Below are 21,717 nucleotides of genomic sequence, written 5' to 3'. Positions count from 1 at the left end.
ATGCATACTCAACTGTGCATTGCCTAGAGAGTGCACTGGTTGGAACATTGAACCTCAAAGTGACATCCTTGGCATCAAAGCACTGTTGCAGGCTGATTGACATCATGATCTTTATAATCTGTAAATATCCTTCATACATTCAAATGTCCATATTACAGAGGCATGGATGATGCAAATCTTCTAATGCATAAAAGTGGATAAATCCCCAGGACCTGATCAGATGTATCCCTAGAATGCTGTGGGAAGCTGGGGAAGTGATTGATGGGCCCCTTGCTGAAATACTTGGATCGTCGATAGTCACAAGTGAGGTGCCGGAACACTGAAGGTTGGCTAATGTGATGCCACTAATTAAGAAAGGTGGTAAGCAAAGGTCAGGGAGCTATAGACCAGTGAGCTTGACATCGGTGGTTGTTGGATGGAATCCTGAGGGACAGGATTTACATGTATTTGGAAAAGCAAGGACTGATTAAGGATAGTCAACATGACTTGGTGTGTGGGAAATCATGTCTCACTAACTTGATTGAATTTTTTTGAAGAAGTAACGAAGATGATTGATGAGGTCAGAGTAGTGGACGTCATCTATATGGACTTCAGTAAGGCATTTGACAAGCTTCCTCATGGTAAACTATTTAGGAAATCCTAGAACTATCCATTTGGATACAGAACTGGCTAGAAGGTAGAAGACAGAGGGTGGTGGTGGAGGATTGCTTTTCAGACTAGAAGCCTGTGACCAGTGGTGTGCCACAAGGATCAGCGCTGGGTCCACTGCTTTTGGTCATTTATATTAATGATTTGGATGCAAACATTGGAGGTATAGTTAGTACATTTGCAGATAACACCAAAATTGGAGTTGTAGCAGACAGCGAAGGTTACCTCAGAGTGCAATGGGATCTTGATCAGATGGGCCAATGGGCCAAGGTGGGGCAGACGGAGCTTAATTTAGACAACTGTGAAGTGCTGCATTTTGGGAAAGCAAACCAGAACAGGACTTATACACTTGATGATAAGGTGCTGGGGAGTATGTCTGAACAAAGAGACCTTGGAGTGCAGATTCATTGTTCCTTGAAAGTAGAGTCGCAGGTAGATAGAATAGAGGAGGAGACATTTAGTATGCTTTCCTTTATTGGTCAGAGCACTGAGTATAAGAGTAGGGTGGTCATGTTGCAGCTGTACAGGACATTAGTTAGGCCACTTTTGGAATATCATGCTCAATTTTGGTCTCCCTCCTTTTGGAAGAATGTTGTGAAACTTGAAAGGGTTCAGAAAAGATTTGCAAGGATCTTGCCAGGGTTGGAGGCTATGACCTATAAGGAGAGGCTGAATAGGCTGGGGCTGTTTTCCTGGAGCTTTGGAAGCTGAGGGGCGACCTTATAGAGGTTTGTAAAATCATGAGGGGCATGGATAGGGTAAGTAGACAAGGTCTTTTCCCTGGGGTGGTGAGTCTAGAACTAGAGGGCATAGATTTAGGGTGAGAGGAGATATGGGCCAAGAACTGGCAAATGGGACTAGATTAATTTAGGATATCTGGTCAGCCTGGACAAGTTGAACCGAAGGGTCTGTTTCCATGCTGTACATCTCTATGACTCTATGACATTCATTGCATGTGCCCAATTTAGGAACATTGAATTCCAGCATTGCAGAAAGAGGCCATTTGGACTATCGAGTCTATACTGACCCTCTGAAGAGACCCCTCCCACCCTGTAACTCCACATTTACCATGGCTTGTCTACCTGCCCGGCACATTACAAATTACCATGGCAAGCTAAATTAACCTGTCCATCTGTGGGAGAATACTAGAGCACCCGGCAGAAACCCACACTGATAGTCACCCAAAACTCAATACCAATCCCTGGGGCTGTGAGGGAGCAGTGCTAACCACTGAGCCACAATGCCGCCTTAATTTATTGCACAAAGTCTGAGCACACTCATGGATGCCATTGTGGAATTTTAAGTGACTTATTATGTCCATGATAATTCTGATTTTAATGCCATATTATTTTATAGCCACATTAATATGACTTTTCAGAAAAAAGTCAATTCCATTATGATGAACAAAATGTGCAAGATATGGATTGATTTTAACACTGATGTTCTTGTCGGGAAGGGTGAGATAAGGGAGAAGAATCAATCTCCTTATTCAGTAAGTCTTTATTAATAGTCCATCACCACATTTGTATGGATTGGCCCAACACCTCATACTTACAATGTCTAAATAGCTGAAGGATAAACTACTGCTGTCCCTCAGAGTTAACTCATCAAAAATAACTCTGTTTTTCAAAAGTTGTCAGAAAACATTATTGTGTCATGTATTACCATCTCCTCATTACTGTCAAACTTTGAGTGTTCAAATTCTATCAAGAATGCATTGACTGCAACAAATTAGGTATGTTGTGCAATAATATCAGAGTAAAGGACTATAAAATCTTCCAGGCTGTTAATCTAAATGAGTTACCAGTAAAACGTATTAATATCCATTGAAAATTAAGTAATTTATTGCTTTTAGTGTTTAGTTCTTCATAACATTACTTTATAAATCTGATTGTAAATTTAATAAGTCTAACTTGTAACATTTAGTCTAAGCTGTATGGTCTACTATCATGCATTTGGATTATAGGGATTTCAGATGCAGTTGGTGGATAGATCATATTATCTCTGGTGCATGGATCATTACTACTACAGCCATTAAGTCATAGAGTCATAGCGCACAAAGACAAACTCTTTGGTCCAACTCGTCCATGCTGACCAGGTATCTTAAACTGAACTACTCAGTTGCCTGCTTTGGTCCATATCCTTCTAAAACATTCCTATTCATGTACCTATCCAAATGTGTTTTAAATGTTGTTATTGTACCAGCCTCCATCATTTACTCTGGCAGCTCACTCTATATATTCCCCATCCTCTGTCTGAAAAAAGATGCCCCTCGGTTCCCTTTTAAATCTTTCCACCATCACCTTAAACCCACACCCTCTAGTTTTGGACTCCTCTTCCAGTGGAAAAAGACCTTGGCTACCCATCTTACCTATGCCCCTCATGATTTTATAAACCTCTATAAGGTCACCCCTCAGCCTCTGATTACCCAGGGAAAAAAAGATCCAGCCTATCAAACCCCTGTTCTGTAACAAACCTACAGTAATCCAATCAAACTCAAGTTTAGCTTGGCAAATAAATTGGTTTTGGCACTGATCATTAAAATCATCAAATGGTCCCAATGGATTCATTAATATCTTAATATTTTTCTGTCACTTTTAATCAAAGAAAATGTTTAAAGATTTTTGCATCTTTCATCTGTTTAAGGTAAAGCAGCCGTTTGGTTAATTTTCTGTCTTGGTATCTTTCATTAGCAGATAGCATACATATAGCACCATTGGATCAGATTCCCAATGTCCCTGGATGCTTTGAGAACTGTTCTGGTAAATCAAAAAATCACAGCAATAAGTAGTTTTTTGCTCATAAAAACGGAGGGTTCAAAAAGGAAAGATATAACAGTCAGAATAAACACATTTTCAAAATTTGGTCCTTCTTGCATTCTTAAATCAGTCAGAACAATCTACCCAGATGATTTTTGAACCATACGATTCAGTTGATCAAAATATTAAATGACGAGCCTGTGCTAAACTCAATCTTGTTTTGCTGGCCAAAGTAAATGGAGGGGTTGTAGAAAGCCAGGTTCGAGTCCCTTATGAGTTGTTCGAGTTTCCAATGTGGCTGCAATGAGGCCAAAAGAGATTTTTGTTGGCGTGGGAAAACAAAATCTTATAATATTGATCTGGGTTGAAAATTATACCAATCTGCTCCATGAAACAGGCTTATGCAGGTCTATTAGTACACATTCATAAAGAGTGTCTCCCCGTACTTCTTAATACCATGTGCATCTTTGAAATCATTTTCAATTTTCTTCTCTTAACTTTATTTTGAAGCAGTGTACCTTCTGATTTTTATTAAGTCCCAACTATTGTTTTACTTGACCACTGTTAGTCATGGACATTTTCACAGATCGTTCAGGATCATATTTCTGTGAAATTCCTCTGAAGTTTGGAAACTGGAAAACAAAGAGGATTTCTGCAGCATTGATCCCAGTATCTTAAAGTACTGCAAAGTAAAGCTTGAAATATCTTTGGAACTTGTAAAGCTGTCCCACCTCTCCTTCTCACCGCGCACATCACCTTCCCCCAGTGTAGCAAGTGCTTGAACAAGGTGCTCAAATCCTGGATTGTCCACAGAAAGTGAAGCACAGATTCCACAGGGAATAACACAGGATACTTTAGCAGGGAGGTCATTAGATAGAACATAGAACGTAGAACAATACAGCGCAGAACAGGCCCTTTGGCCCTCGATGTTGCGCTGACCTGTGAGCTATTCTCAGCTCGTCCCCCACACTATCCTAAAATCATCCATGTGTTTAAATCTCCCTAATGTGGCTGAGTTGACTACATTAGCAGGTAGGGAATTCCACGCCCTTACCACTCTTTTTAAAAAAGAACCTGCCTCTGACATCTGTCTTAAATCTATCATCCCTCAATTTGTAGTTATGTCCCTCATATAAGCTGACGTCATCATCCTAGGAAAAAGACTTTCACTGTCTACCTTATCTAATCCTCTGATCATCTTGTATGTCTCTGTCAAATCTCCTCTTAGCCTTTTTCTTTCCAATGAGAACAGACTCAAGTCTCTCAGCCTTTCCTCATAAGACCTTCACTCCAGACCAGGCAACATCATGGTAAATCTCCTCTGCACCTTTTCCAATGCTTCCATGTGGTTCCCGAAATATGGGGACCAGAACTGTACACAATATTCCAAGTGTGGCCACACCAGCATTTTGTATAGTTGCAGCATGATACTGTGGCTCCGGAACTCAATCCCTCTACCAATGAAACCTAACACACCGTTTGCCTTCTTAACAGCACTATCCACCTGGGTGGCAACTTTCAGGGATCTATGTACATGGACTCCAAAATCCCTCTGCACATCCACACTACCAAGAATCTTTCCATTGACCCAGTATTCTGCCTTCCTGTTATTCTTCCTAAAGTGCATCACCTCACATTTAGCTGCATTGAACTCCATTTGCCACCCCTCAGCCCAATTTTGCAGTTTATCCAAGTCCCCCTGCAACCTTTAACATTCTTCCAAACTGTCCATTATTCCACCTTGGAAGATGGCCACCAATGCACCCACGTTGCTTAAGTACTCTGGGATGTACATTATCAGGCTGTGGGGATTTATTGGCCTTCAATCACATCAATTTCCCCAACACCATTTTCCTCCTAATACTGAGTTTCTTCAGTTTCTCCCTCTCATTAAACCCTGTGTTCCCACCATTTCTAGTATGTTGTTTGAGAATGCAGAACCAAAGGACATTTTTAGTTGGTCGGCCATTACTTTGTCGCCCATTTTAAATTATTCTGTTTCCTTCTGTAAGGGACTTACATTTGGATTCAGCAATCTTCTTTTCTTCACAAACCCATGAAAAGTTTTAGTCGGTTTTTATGTTCCCCGCAATCTTATTGTTACACTATTTTCGTTTTCTTAAATCAATCCCTTTTGTCTTCCTTTGCTGATTTCTAAACTGCCCCATTTCCCCTGTCCACTGTTTTTTTCAGGTGAATCTGTATGCCTCTTCCTTGGATCTAACATTAACTCTAATTTCCCACAGAAACCATGGTTTAGCCAACTTTGCCTTTCCACAGACCGGAATGAACAATTGTTGCAGTTCCCACATGCGCTCTTTCAATGTTTGCTATTCTTTTTCCACCATCAACCATTTAAGTAACGGTTTTGTCAGGGGGAGGGCAATCCTAACAAATTTAAATTAATCTTTAGAGAAGGTTAATGGGTGTGTAGATGGGGCTAGTGCAGTCGATGTCATTTACATGGACATTGGCAAAACCTTGGGAAACTGATAAAGGACGTAAAAGCACATGGGATTCAGGGCAACTTGGTAAGTTGCATCCCAAATTGGCTTAGTAGTGGGAGACAGGGTGGTGAGAAAAGAGCTTTAAAAAGATTTATTTAAGAGATCGGGAGCTTGTATCCAGGGATCAGCAGTGGGTCCAAAAAGGATACAAAAGAAAACGTGGAGGTGATGATAATAAGTTTGCACATTACATGAGATTTGCCTCTTGGTTAACAGTGAGGAAGAAGGTCTTCGATTACAGGAAAATATAGACAGGTTGGTTAAATGGGCAGATCAGTGGCTGATGGAATTCAACCCTGAGACATGTGAGATGATGCACTCTGGGAAAAAGGAACAAGATAAGGAAGTACTCAATGAATGGCAGGACACCATGAAGAACAGAGAGATCTTGGGATGTTTGTCTGCATATCCCAGAATACAGCAGGACAGGTTCATAGAATCCCTACAGCGTAGTCCACCTTGCCTATACATCTTTGGACTGTGGGAAGAAACCAGAGCACTCGGTAGAAACGCACACAGACACAGAGAGATGTGCAAACTCCACACAATCACCCGAGGTTGGAATTGAACACACATCCATGGTGCTGTGAGGCAGTATTGCTAACCACTGAGTCACCGTGCCAGTCATTCTTAACTAGGTTAATAGGGTGGTTAAGAAGGCATACAGGATACTTGCCCTCAGCAGTCATGGCATAAAATATAACAGCAGGGAAGTTAGCATTGGAGCTGAACAGGATTTTGGTTAAGCCACAGCTTGAGTACTATGCATAGTATTGGGTTAGTGCACTTGGGAAGGATGGGACTGTACTAGAGACGGTGCAGAGGAGATTCACCAGGTTATTGTCAGGGATGAAGCAATTTAGTGATGAAGAGAGGCTGGATAAACTTGCATTGTTTTATTTGGAACACAATGCTGAGGGGACACCTGATGGAGGTGTATAAGAGATTATGAAGTGTGTGGCTACAGTAGATGGGGAGCAACTGTTTCCCTTTAGTTGAAGGGTCAATTACAAGGGTGGCATAATTTTAAGGCGAAGGGCAGACATCTAGGAGGGGACTTGCAGAAAAATGTTTCCACCCAGAAGGTCTTGGGATTCTGGAATACATTGCCGGGGAGGATAGTTGAGGTGGGAAATTTTATAAGTTTTAAAAAATATACTTGGATGAGCCTTGAAATGTCATAACATTCAAGGTTATGGGGCAAATGCTGGAAAGTGGGAATAATGTAGATTGGTCTGTGCCAAGAACCGATAGGCCAAGGGCCCCCTTCAGCACTGTATGATCTATGACTCTACATGAGACTCCTTACCCACAATCATGATATTTGATTTCACTTTGAAATGGCCAACCTATTGCATTCAACCCAGTGCACTGGTTTCAGAATACAGCCACCTCCAACACCAATCTATAAAGTTTGAGCAGTCCAAGCATGTACTCATTGATAGGTATGGTGCGAATGGTAGCCTTATTCACACAGGCACAGTGGATGCTGAAAGGGTTGTAACTATGGAATTCTCTAAACCAGTGACCAATGGAGATCAATGAATACAGCCAAGACTGAATTATACAGAATTTTAAGAGACAAGAATTATTGGGAAAATAGGGCTGAGGCCACAACAGATCAGCCACGCTCCTACTGAACGATGCTGCAAGTTTGAAGGATTCCTATTTCTATGATCTCTCAGCCCCATTGTCCCAGGAGTTAAAGGTGAAGGTAAGTTGGAACATACCTATACCGTCAGGGGAATTCCAAGAAGCACTGCCTTGGGAAAGGCTGGTCCAGCTCGAATCCTCGACACGAGCTAAGGTATTTTTCATTCCAAATAACAGTCATTCTCCAAGTTGAGATAGAACCCTTAAGATGGCATCTGATTGTCCAAACGGAAAAGTGCACAAACTTAAGTCTTCATAAACAACTGTGTCTCTAGCAGTTACGTTGTCAACAAAATGCTTGAGTAGTCAATGAAAATTCAGATTGTGTCGTTTTTGTTATCTAAAATTGTAATGGTCTGAAAGGGTTAATACTGAGGAGAGTCCTAAGCACCACCCACTATGATGTCATCATACAGCCCTGGAGGGAGAACAGCTTAGGATTTAAGGAATAAGACCTAACAGCTAGGTCCTCCTCCTGGTCTTGGTAATAATGTCTAACATATCTTATCCCTACTTACAAGATGGTGGTGGTGACAGATTAAGCAGCGTCCAGGCCTAGTGCTTGTCTACTCTGACTGCTGGTTTTTTTTATCTTTCTTTATTTTTCATTAAGTTTTTTTGCTTCTATTTACCTTCTGGCGAAGAGCGGCATTCAAAAGGAAACTTCAGGCACAGCTTTAGTGGTGTCACCATTGTCGGCCTGAGTTCTGGAGTTGGCGGTGAGATGGCAGCTTCAGAGTCAGCTGGCTGGGAGGCCGCTGCACTGGCGAAGGCGGTGTGGTCTGTTCTCGTGGCCATTGCGGCTGCATCTTGGTGAATCCAATGAATGGTAGACTGCTTCAGCAGCTTTGGAGGTGTGATGGGTCCAACCCAGGATTCCAATGGCCTTGGACTTAACGGCTTCAATGTTGACTTTCTAGCAGTAGTGGAGAACATGGGTCCTGTCTTTTCCTTAAAGGTGGGTTTTGTCTTAATTTTAAAATTTTGTTTTACCTGTGAGTTCTATTATTAACATAGCGCCAGAGTTTGATGACTTAAACACTTGTCACTTTTTTTTGCAAAACTACATGTGACAATAACTTACTATTATATTCCTATCAATATAACATGTCTATAGTTGCTAACATGCCAATAAGCTACATCTTGTTTAGAGAATCAGGTGGTTCTTCTCCACCACACTGCAGTAAGTGGACTCTGTAGATCCCTACCTACCCTAAAAGAAGTTGGTGGCTGCAAACCTACGCCATGGTGATCAACATTGTGCAGATCATCCTATACAAGAAGGTAGTCAGCAGTAAGAACTGGTCGTTCAGCAATTCTAGGGCGAATCCTGCTTGGCAACAAAATGACCTCTCAACTTTCACCCATTCAACAGAGCTTCATCCTGATTTTACCATTCTTCGAAAAATGTAGCAGCTGTTTCATTCAATAGCAACAGTTTCTGCACCTTCACATTATGTTCCTTGACACAGCATTAATTCCTGACATTATCCAAATACACTTCCCTCTTATTTGGATTTGCTGGCAAGAGTTATAATGGTGCTCCTTGTCAGGCTGCATGAGAGCAAAATTATAAGTAATTAATAAGCCGAGGCTTCTATACCAGAGAAGCTACAATGGGGCAGTTTACAAAGACAAATGCAGCACAAATACCCTCTTGTGCTGGGAACCGGGTTCAGGCTGAAGCTCCAAATGAAAAGTTTTTTGGCAATTTGACCTCACCGTGACCCCTGTGAGCCAATTTCTATATTTTACACTGTGACAATTGTGATATTAGCTTATTAATGTCAAGGGTAAAGTAACAAAGAAATATGGGTTATTGTTTTGCACTTAGATACTGGCTTCTGAAAGATTCCTGATAATTTAATCTTATTCCAGCTGTCCGCATTTGATATCCTTCAACTAAAATGATTTCCCACACAGCAAAATATTAGATACCTCCCAGAAGACATCTTTTCATCTACACGGTAGATCGCCCTTCTATGCTCACAAATGGTCAACCACTTCTCTTCCTCTGTCTCACTATTCTACTCTAGCTGCAGGGCGACTATCACCTAGAAAGATTGTTCTCAGAGCTTTGTTATATCCCACACAATTGTCAAAGCGTACTCGCTGTTTTTAAAGCTCAGTTCACTCTTATCTGGCTGGAGACACTCAGAAGTTTCAGAAATAGCATACATGTTCCATATAGCATTGATTCCTTCTGTTTTGGCAAAATGGAACTCAGAAACACAAGCATACTGAGATACAATCACCATCATGTGTCATTTATGCTGACTTGCTGATCACATCAGACTCGTCAGCACCTGTATAAATAGTACCTGTACTTAGCTAACTAAGTGAAATAAGGCATTGCAATTTAGTATTTACCTTGTTATTTCTGTGAGTACACATTCCCACCAATCAGCTACCTTTGCAATCACATATGGAGACACACCCTGCCATTACCACTTGGAGGAGATAGGATGTAAGACAGCTCAAGATAATCCATTGAGTGTAGCACACCTCATACCTGCTTCAAAAATTTCACCTTGCAATTATAAATGCTGGAACAGTTCTAAACAGAAGACCTTACAACTGCATACGCTTCTGAACATGCTTCCTCTTGCATTCACTCCAAACAGGATTTTAAAATGTAAAGTTTGACAAACTGACTTCAATGTTTTTTAAGGAAAGTTACTTGAAATAAAAGTAAAAACATTCAGCTGCAACACTAACTAGATTTGCATTTTTTTAAAAAAAAGCCTGTAATATCTCCATTTGGAACAATTGTACAATTAAAGCTTCCACTATTAGGGCAGCACGGTGGCACAGTGGCACAGCAGTTAGCACTGCTGCCTCACAACGCCAGAGACTCGGGTTCGATTCCCACCTCGGGCAACTGTCGGTGTGGAGTGTGCAAGTTCTCCCCATGTCTGCGTGGGTTTCCTCTAGGTGCTCCAGTTTCCTCCCACAGTCCAAAGATGTGCAGGTTAGGCGAATTGGCCATGCTAAATTGCCCTTAGTGTAGGGGAATGGGTCTGGGTGGGTTGCTCTTCGGAGGGTCGGTGTGGACTTGTTGGGCTGAAGGGCCTGTTTCCACACTGTAAGTAATCTAATCTATTAGTCAGCATGTACATCCAAAGTTGTAAGGCCTTGTTGCTCTCCGACAGAAGATGCACAGCTGCTATAGCATCATCTCTGAAAAAACAAAGGTAGCTCCTTTTATGTCCATATATCAAATGAATAATATTTTGTCAGTTATTGAATCATTGGATTAAAATTTAAATATAGAAAACTTAATGGAGGGTTATTATGATATAATTGCAGAGATCTGATGCACTCTTGGGAATTAAGAAGCATATTTTTTACTCACATTTACTGATTTATTGTTCTAACTTCTAAAGTGCTGTTTAAGGGATATTTTATGTTTTTCACAACTATATTATTTTAAAACTGTAAGTTTAATTCAGCCTTAAAAACATAATTCACTCCACTAAAAGCATTGTAGTTAATTCACTCCTTGGTCTCACTATTATTACAATGACTTATAATGAATTAGAATATCTCATCAGGGAATATACCCTAAGAATAATGTCACATTTTTTCGATTAGATTCCCTACCGTATGGAAACAGGTCCTTCGGCCCAACAAGTCCACACTGACTCTCCGGAGAGAAACCAACCCAGACCCATTCCCCTACCCAATATTTACCCCTGACTAATGCACCTAACACTATGGGCAATTTAGCATGACCAATTCAGCTGACTTGCATATCTTTGGATTATGACAGGAAACCAGAGCACCCAGAGGAAGCCCACGCAGACACAAGGAGTGTCTGTGGAAACTCCACACAGGTAGTCTGCCCAAGGCAGGAATTGAACCGGGTCCCTTGTGCTGTGAGGCAGCAGTGCTAACCACTGAACCACCGTGCCACCAATTTTTAAGAACGCTTTTGCACTGCCCTTTTAAAATCTTTTTCTTTTAGCTTCTCAATGTCAGAAAATATTAACCAAAATGTTCTCACATTTCCACAACCATAAACATCACACTGTTGGAAAAAAATATATCAATAGGCATTTTTATTTTTAATCCCACATTACTCCAATCCTTTGTTTTCTTAATCATGCAAAGTAAAGAAGAATGCATTCATAAAATTGTCTTCGTACAGCATCTTCCAGCTACCATTATTATCTTCTCATGTAGATCTCTATACTTTTGTGGATTATTAATGTTGAACTTTTCCTCACATTTTCCATCTCAATTATGATTGGAAACCCATGATGGTGGTTGTAGTTTGCCATTGGTGTTCCAATAAGCAGTCATTCCTTCATTTGACAGTGTGCACAGTCAGGAGGCCAAAGTCAGCGATAGCCCCAAAGATTGGAATAAATTCAGAATACAGCAAAGAAGGACTAAAAAAAAGTAAAGAAGACAAAATAAGTTAAGGGCAAACTAGTGAGGAATATAAAAACTAACAATAAGAGCTTCTTTAATTCCATAAAAAGGAAGAAAGAGGTCGAAGTGAACAGAGGCCCCTTAAAAACTGAATCTGGGGGGACGATTTGAGGGAAGAAGGAAATGGCAGAGAAGTTAAACAGATACTTTGCATCAATCTTTACATACATCAATCATTCCATTAATATTAAATAATATGGGAGAGGAATTAAGTACCATCACTATTGCTAAAAAGCAGTATTAGATAAACTAATGGGGCTAAAGGCAAATACGTCCTCTGGCCCTGATGGATGATGTACTAGTTTTTCTAAATTTCCATAATTTTCCAAAAATCATTGAAGTACCTAAAGTACCTGTAAAACTGCTAATGTGACTCCCCTATTCAAAAAGGGAGCGAGAAAAGAGTGGATAACGATAGGCTGATTAGCCTAATACCTATTGCTGGAAAAGGATTGGAATCAATTGTGAAGGAAATATACTCACAGAACATTTGGAAAATCATAATCTAGTTAAATAGGGCCAATGTAGCTTCATTAAAGGGAAACCTGTCTGACTTGTTTATTAAAGTTTTTTGAGGAAGTCTCAACAAGAGTAGACAGGGTAGAATCAGTGGATGTGTTGTATTTGGACTTCCAGAAGGAATTTGACAAGACACCTCACAAAAGGTTAAGTCATAAGGTAAGAGCCCGTGGTGTTGAAGGTACATATTGGCAAGGATAGAGAATTGGCTCCTGGACAGGAAACAGCAAGTGGGGATAAAGGGTTCTTTTCAGATTTGCAACTTATGAAAGGTGGGATTCCACAGGGATTCAACAGTTTGCAGTACATTAAAAACCTGGAGGAAGGCTGTATTGTAGTCAAATTTGTAGTTGATGAAAATAGGTGGAAAGTTTCGAGGGAGTTACACACAGTAAGTGTGTAAGTAACTTACTCAGACAGGCTGAGTAAGTAGTCGAAACGTTGTCAAACTTTTGTATAATGTGGGAAAATGTGAAGTTGCTCACTTTGGAAAGGAGAACAAAAGAACAGAATATTATTTAAATGGAGACAAACTGCAGAAAGCTGCAACACAAAGGGACTTGAGGGTTTCTTATAGATGAAACACAGAAAGCTAGTACATCATCTGCAGCAGGCAATCAGAAAGGCTAATGGAATGTTGGTCCTAATTTCAAGCGAGTTAAAGTAGAAGAGTAGAGAAGTCTTAGTGTAACTGTACAAGGTGCGAGTGAGACCATATCTGGAATACTTGAACACTTTGACCTCTTATTCACAGAGATATTTCACTGGAGGCAGTTCAGAGAAGATTTACTCAAATGATCCTTGGAAATGAAGGAATTGTGTTACGGGCAAAGCTTAAACTGTACTCACTGGAGTTCAGCAGAATGCGAGATAATCTCATTGAAAACATAGAGGATTGTTAAGGGGCTTGACAGGGTAAATACTGACAGGATATTTCCCTTCATTGGAGAATCTAGGATCAGAGGTTTCAGAATAAAGGGGTGTAAATGTAAGATTGAAACGTGCAGAAATTTCTTCTCTCAGAGCGTTGAGAGTCTTTGGAACTCCATGCCACAGAGAGCTGTGGGGGCAGAGTCCTTGTTTACATTTAAGGCACAGATAGATAGATTCTTGGTCAGTAAAGGAATCAAGGGTCATCAGGAAAATTCAGGAAAGTGGATGTGAAGAATGTTGGGTCAGCCATGAACCTATTGAATGGCACAGCAGGCTTGAGAGACCCAACAGCATTCACCTCTTCCTATTCCTTATGATCTAAATAAACTGCCTTCAGTCCAGAGCAGTGCCTCATCACATTCTGTTTAATCACTGATCTAACAGATAAATAATATTTTTTAAACAATGTGTAAGTGGCAAATGCTGGAGAGGACAAAATGTTCTGTTTGTGCTTTATTTTCATTGTTGTATAATCCTTAGGAGAAAAAGGCCATAGCTAATATCCTGCATTGCCAAAGGGTTATTTCTTCCTGAAAGGTAGGTGACTTTGTTGTATGTCTGCTAAAAGGACATCATAGATATATTGCTTGATGTCCCACGTTATTGCCAATGGTATTGCTATGAAGTAGTTCTGAGGGACATAATTAAGTTGCATTGAGAGAGGCAGGGATTAATCAAGAACAGTCAGAATACTTTTGTTAAGGGGAGTTTACGTCTGGCAAATATAATTGAATTTTTTTGAAGAAGTGGCCTGATACAGTAGACCTAGATTCCATTAAGGCTGTTGATAAGTCCTACATGGGAAACCGACTGAGAATGTAGGAGTCTATGGGATCCAAGGTAATTTGGCAAATTGGATCTAGAATTGGTTAAGTGGCAGGAAGCAGAAGGTGATAATTGTTTTTGTGACTGGAAGCCTGTATCCAGTGGAACTCCACAGAGATTAGTTTTGGAGCCCCTGCTTTTTGTGGTATATATAAATAATTTAGACTCGAATGTAGGAGAGTTGACCACTAAGTTTGAAGATGAAAAAAAAATTAGTAGGGTGGTAAATAATGAGGAGGATAACTTAAGTTACAGCATATAGACAGGCTGGTCAGATTGGCAGTTCAGTGGAGAATGAAATTCAATCCAGATAATCGAGGTGATGGACTTGGGCAGGATAAACAAGGCAAAGGAATATATGATGAATAGTAGAGCTCTGGGTAAATCAGAGGGACCTTGATATGCCTGTTCACTAGTCCCTTAAGGTAGCAGGAGAGATAGATAGGGGTTGGGAAAGCACATGGGAAACTTGCCTTTATTAGTTGATTCATAAATTTTAAGAGCAGGGAGATCATGATAAGAACTGTATAAACTTTTGTTAGGCCACAGCTGGACTTTTGTGTACAGTTTTGGAATCCACACTATATGATTGCACTGGATAGTGGGCAGAGGAGATTTACCAGGATGCCTGCACTGGATAGTTTCAGTTATGAAGAGATATTGGACAGACTGGGATAATGAAGAGCCACTTGACTCAAAACATTAACTCTGCTTTCTACCATAGATGCTGACAGATTCTGTTTTTGATTTGGATAGACAAAGGTTGTTTTGCTTGGAGTAGAGGAGAATGAGGATGGGCATAATTGTGATATGTAAAACTATGAGAGGCATTGAAAGGGTAGATGGGAAGAAACCTCTTTCTTTCATGGAGAGATTAATGACCAGGAGCATAGATTTAAGGTGAATAGCAAGAGGTTTATAAGGGATGTGAGGAAAAGCTTTGTCACCCTGAGGGTTGTGGGAATTTGGAACTCACTGCCTCTAATGGTTATAGAGGCAGAAACCCTCATAACACTTAAGTATTTAGATGTAGACTTGTAATGCCAAATGCTTGTAAGGTCAAATGCTGGAAAACAGAATTAGAATTGTTAGATGTTTGTTTTTGACTGACTCAATGGGCTGAAGGGTCTTTTCTGTGCTGTATATATGACTCTATGACTCTACAATTGTACAGAGCAAGTATATAAGCCTACAATAGCTAATAATATGAATGCATACATTCTATGCTAGGAATGCACTGTCTGCTGTGTTGGGATGGGGATCCTTATCCATGCTAGCTGCTCTAAATCAAGCTGCCACAGGGCCTGCTGCATATTGTATGGCCAGGGCTGTACAAGCCAATGCAAAGAATTGCAAGAAATATTCAGCATCTATGAAAAGATAAACAGGGCTGGCCAGAATCAAAAGTTGAACTGGAGAGGAGGACTTTAGACATTTTGGACCCAAAAAGAGGCCCCCAGCAGGAATGGTCACCCCTCGGCTATGCCTTCAGTTATACCTCCAGCCACTTCTCCAGTGTCTGCCTGAATGGTGCTTGCACTCTGTAGATCCCATATACCCGGCTGCAAGTGCCATCCCAGCCCTGGCTGCTGTGAGGAATGGCACTGCTGAGGCTGCTGACTTGCCACACCTCTGACTGGGCCAGGAGGTCTTGCTGGGGGCCAAGTTGAGGAAACTATTTTTAATACAGCAACAGCCATTTAATTTACTGTCAGTGACAAAACGTGAGTCTGGGTCCCAATACTTGCAAAGTAGGGCCACCCCATCCCCTCACTGACTCTCCTATTCTCCACCTGGCCCCCCACTTCTTATTTTCAGCTTCAGCAGCAGAAGCCCTGCCACTGGCATAAAATGTAAACCATGTCCAGCAATAAAAAGTTAAATCTTAACAGCCAGGAGGAACTTCATTGTTGATATAAGATAATGTTCTTGTTCACACCAGTGTGCTGCTTTCCTAAGCTTAAGGTTTATTGATTTTTAGAACAATGCAATGGTTCCCTCTAGTGTTTCGTTCTATAAACAGAAATCTTCTGTTACATTTCAAACTAAAAATATAAGGTGTGGTGAATGACTCAACTCACTGATGCATCTCCATCGCCTGAGGAAGTCCTGACACTCACATGGAACGTAACTTTTGGGTTTATTTCGCTTCTTTTACCTCATGATTCCCCACAACAGGGAAATTGGATGGCCATATCCATGCAGACAGTGCTGGTTACCCTATACATATTTGTTTTTTACATAGATTCACTTAGAGACTCTTCTAGCAGAATAAGACAACTTAGAAATGCAGCTATAAGTAAATCAGATGGAGTGTCAAAGCTCTCCAGGGGTCATGGCAACCTTAACACCTTCCTCCTGAAAACGTTCACCCATCACCCCCACAACAACACCAGCAGCAGCAACATTCATGTGCAATGTTAACTAGCTCCTACTCCCATAGGACTTTTTCCTGACAATGTTCAGACACCCCACAACATCCAATGTCTTAACTCATCTTCTGAAATCCAACTGTTAGCAGGACAGATAGCATTGCTGTTCAGAGTGTAAAGATATGATTTCAAGACCCTTTGGGAGCATATTTTAAAATGATTATTGGAAATTGGAGTCCACTTTAAAACTGGGTTATTTTAGTATTTGATATTTAGAATTTCCTGTGTAACATGAGAATGCATATCCACAAACATTCAGTCCATCTACCACCGATGCTCAGGACCAGCATCGTGTACTATCTATAAGATGCACTGTACACATTTACCAAAGTTTCTTAAATAGCACCATCCAAACCCTAACCACCACCATCTAGAAGGACAAGAGCTGCAGATACATGGGAGACACACGCAAGTTCCCCTTAAAACCACTCACCATTTTGACTTGGAAATATATCTCGATTCCTTCATTGATGCTGGGTCAAAAGCCTGGAATTCCAGCTCTAACAACATTGCATGTGGACTGCAGCAGTTCAAGAAGACAGCTCACTATCACTTTCTCAGGGGCAACAAGGAGATGGGAAACAAGTGCTGGCCTAACCAGTGACACCTGCATCCCATGAGTCAATTTTCAAAAAGTTCTTAGGAATGAAAACTAACCTACAAATTGAGGTAGGCATGGTCATCTTGACAAGATGAACAGCTGCCCCTGGTCACCAGCCAAGTCGGTTTAGAAAGATGATTGACCCAGTATTGATGGCCAGCCTTCAAAATAAGGGATATCAATTAATAGGAACAAAAGAGAGAGAGAGAGAGAGAAGATCCAGGAGAAACAGCAAACATCTTCTTGAGAGAAGACTAGGAGTTCCCCCAGCTCAGCCTGAGGGAAGAACAAAGACCACCAAAGGCTGCACTGTATGAAGGACAAACACTCCACCAACTAAAACCACTGCCCCTGCTGCTCTATTCTGCAGAACGTCTTCCAGATCAGTAAAGCGTTCTTATCTGTCAAGCATCTATGTTTTTGTTGCCTAATTAATAGATCATACTGTTTCTTAACTAACTCAATAAATGATCAGAAAATTGCTACAAATTATCAACTGCCTATATTAGCTAACTGTGATCACCAGCCCTCAAAATCAATATGATGTCAATTATTGTCACCTCGGCAGGATGATGCAATGTTCCTCAAAAGGTCCATAGTCAACAGCAGTAGAGGGTAGAGTCAGTTATGTATACTCAGCCTTCAAATTAACAGTATTCGTATACAGTCTTATTTTCAAATGTAAAGCCCACAATGTGGTTTCCCCAATCCTTGTTGTATGATTGGCATGTTTATCACGTAGAGAAGAACACAACCCATAGAGAGGACAGGTTGATCATTAGAGGGGACAAGAGCAAGACATTTGAACCAAGATGATGATGAACATTGTCAAGGATAAGTGGGAGAGTGTGAGTATTGTCTGGAGTGAATGGAAAGGTGAGCATTGTCAAGTATGAGGAGGAGGATGAGTATTGTTAGGAATGAGGGGACAGGAAGTAAGAATCATTGTGTGAAGGAAAGGGTAAGTTTGTTTAGTAGGTAGGGGTTGAGTTTGTCATGGATGAGGGAGTCAGAGTGAGCATTGCTTGAGAGAAGGGGAAGCAAGGAAGGGGTGAACATTGCTGGAGGTTAGAGGGCATTGATGTTTGTTGGGGTCAGCATTGTCAGGTGGCGAGTGACAACATTGTTAGTGTGTAGTGGGAGTGAGTGTGATCAAGGGTTAGTGGAGGAGTGAGCATTGTTGGGATGAAGGTGACAGCAAGTATTATTGGAAGTGTGTGAGATAGTGAGCACTACCAGGGGATGGAGAGAATGAGCATTGTCGGGATGAAGGAGGGAAGGTGAACATTGTGTGACTAAAACAGAGAGTGACGGAGAAGCAAAGCAAATCTGACAGCATCTGTAAAGAGAAAACACAGCTAACCTTTTGAATCTAGTGACCCTTCAAGGAAGGAAGTTAAACAAGTGAACAGGATTTTATCAATGAGAGTGTTTTTTAAAAATAGTGAATTCATCAATAGACATTTATCTTATTTCATTGCAACAGGTCTACCCATGATAGATGTTGAATATGTTGGCAATGATTATGTGAAGGAAAAGGGTAATTGGCTGGACTATACGTTGACAATGAGAGGGCATCAAGTTGGTATAGTGGCTTTTAATGAGTGGTTGGCAGAGAGGTGGGAGACTAGAAGGTTGGTGGGTTGGAGCATGAGGTGGCATATGTTGGTATGGATGGGTTATGGGGAGTGTGTGCAGGTGAAGGGTGAGGGCTGGAGAGCACGTTTTTGCTTTAGTGTCTTTCTAACAGCTCTGACAAAGTCCCGTAGACTGCTGCTGTACCCAGCAGCCCCAAGGCTGCCTCCGAACTCTCTCTGGGGGTGACCGGCCCACCTCCAGTTATTATCTGCCATATGGGCAGAGTTCTGTTGTGACAGAGCCTGGTATTTCCTTCATTTTATGTTCTTTACTCTGGAGCAAAGATTTAGGCCTGTGTAACATTAGAACAGGTTAATGTGCAGGTCAGCCTGATATATCATGACATTTTCTGTGCATTGTAACTTGTTCAGGATGTCACAGATATAATAACCAATAATCTGTATTTTTGTTTCAATAATTGAGCAATGTTTAATTGATTGAAATACAGTTTCTTGATTCTGCTGTGTCCAACTGCTTTCATCATATTTCATAGACGGCACGGTGGCACAGTGGTTAGCACTGCTGCCTCACAGCGCCAGAGACCCGGGTTGTGAAATACTCTTAAAATTTAACTGAATTTCCTGTCACCAAACTATTTGACCCATGTGTCTGAGGTAATACTTCATGAGTCTGTCCAATGTTTCAGATAATAAACAACTTCAGCATTTTATTGTTACTTCTGCTAACTACTTAAAAGCTCAACTAACAACCCAGCTTTTCATGACTCAATCCTTTCATGTTAGCTGTTAAAAATGCTGATATGTTGCATTATTCAGGAAAATCTTTTAATGCGTCTTCTGATAAAGATTAAAAGTGCAGTACGTGCACATCATATTAGAATTCCAAACAAATCCTGATAACAGAAAAAATGTTATTCCAAACTACTAGCTGATTGCACAGTAACTTGAATTAAATAATTAGGTGACAGTTTCCAATACAATGCCAGAAATTATTGGAGAAGCTCAACATGTCTGGCAGCATCTGTGGAGAGAAAACAGTAAACATTTCGGGCCCAGTGAGCCTTCCTCAGGACAGTCTGAAAGCAGGTTACTGGACTTTGAACATTAACTTTGCTTTCTCTTCACAGGTACTGCTAGATCTGCTGAGTTTCTGCAGCAAATTCTGGTTTTGTTTCAGATCTTCGGCATCCGCAGTTCTTTGTTTTATTTATTTGAGAGCTTCCGATGGTTTACTGGCAGAGAAAAATGAAGTACGCACCATACATGTGCCTTTGATGTCACCCCAAAGTCCAAGAATCATTCTTTTTTTGTTGGCTTGGAAGGAATGATTACAAATGTCAGCCAAGAGGCTGTTAAAAAAAATGTAACTAAGCATCCTATAGGGATATCACAACCACATTTGTCATTTCCATATACAAGTTGGCAGAGTGTCGGCTGCGCACACTAAAGCTAGTTATATCAGGCATGGAGTACTCTAACCAGCTGCCCAATCACAATATAGAATTTCTTTGGTCAGTATTTTTGTGGGTTTGGAACAATTAGGTTGATCCTCCTTATGCTGCAGATGACATTAATAGCTGTGGAAACTTTCTTGCCCTAAACCTTGGGATTGCCAACATCCTCCCTGGTAAAAAGCTCAACCTGTCAGCCAGCTCCGTGCAAATGCTGGGCTATTTTAACTTCATTTTTAAAAATGCATTAGGTGGATCTGAGGGTCCGCTCGTACAGCTAGAATTGATTACCTTGCTTGATTTCCTTTCAGAAAGTTCCAACACTGCAGCACTGAAAAATTGAATTGAAGCTGCCAAAGATAAGCTGATCGGTATATGTCAGAGATAACTGGTCAACAGAGAGCCAAACATAACAAACTCCAGAGGTTCACCAGGACAAGCACCTCAGAAAGCTGAAACTTACCTCAGAGGACTCACCAGCAAGATGTTCATGTCAACCATAGTGTACCCTAGAACTCTGTGGGAAGCTAAGGAAGTGATTGCTGGTCCTCTTACAGAGATATTTCTTTCATTGATAGTCACAGGTGAGGTGCCAGAAGACTGGAGGTTGGCTAACGTGGTGCCACTGTTTAAAAAAGGTGGTAAGGATAAGCCAGGGAACTATAGACCAGAGCCAAACGTTGGTGGTGAGCAAGTTGTTGGAGGGAATCCTGAGGGACAGGATGTACATGTATTTGGAAAGGCAAGGACTGATTAGGGATAGTCAACATGGCTTTGTGCATGGGAAATCATGTCTCACAAACTTGATTGAGTTTTTTTGAAGAAGTAACAAAGAGGATTGGTGAGGGCAGAGCGGTACATGTGATCTATATGGACTTCAGTAAGGGTTCGACAAGGATCCCCATGGGAGACTGGTTAGCAAGGTTAGATCTCACGGAATACAGGGAGAACCCATCATTTGGATACAGAACTGGCTAGAAGGCAGAAGACAGAGGGTGGTGGTGGAGGGTTGTTTTTCAGACTGGAGGCCTGTGACCAGTGGAGTGCCACAAGGATCGGTGCTGGGTCCACTACTTTTCATCATTTATATAAATGATTTGTATATGAGTGTAAGAGGTATAGTTAGTAAGTTTGCTGATGACACCAAAATTGGAGGTGTCGTGGACAGTGAAGAAAGTTACCTCAGATTACATCGGGATCTTGATCAGGTGGGCCAATGGGCCGAGAAGTGGCAGATGGAGTTTAATTCAGATGAATGCGAGATACAGCATTTTGGGAAAGCAAATCTTAGCAGGACTTATACACTTAATGGTAAGGTCTTAGGGAGTGTTACTGAAAAAAGAGACCTTAGAGT

At 41.0% G+C, this 21,717-nt stretch overlaps 1 long non-coding RNA gene across 2 annotated transcripts in view; it reads right to left on the bottom strand.

Annotated features, from left to right (window-relative positions):
* LOC122548645 (uncharacterized) overlaps positions 1-21,717 on the bottom strand; it is a 159,652-nt gene that overhangs the window by 45,185 nt on the left and 92,750 nt on the right. The window lies entirely within an intron of this gene.

Source organism: Chiloscyllium plagiosum, unplaced genomic scaffold, assembly GCF_037043375.1.
Source record: "Chiloscyllium plagiosum isolate Xiang-an unplaced genomic scaffold, Cpla_swu_hap1 HiC_scaffold_3, whole genome shotgun sequence".
NCBI classification, from domain to species: Eukaryota; Metazoa; Chordata; class Chondrichthyes; order Orectolobiformes; family Hemiscylliidae; genus Chiloscyllium; species Chiloscyllium plagiosum.
This window is presented reverse-complemented; position numbering and strand designations above follow the sequence as displayed.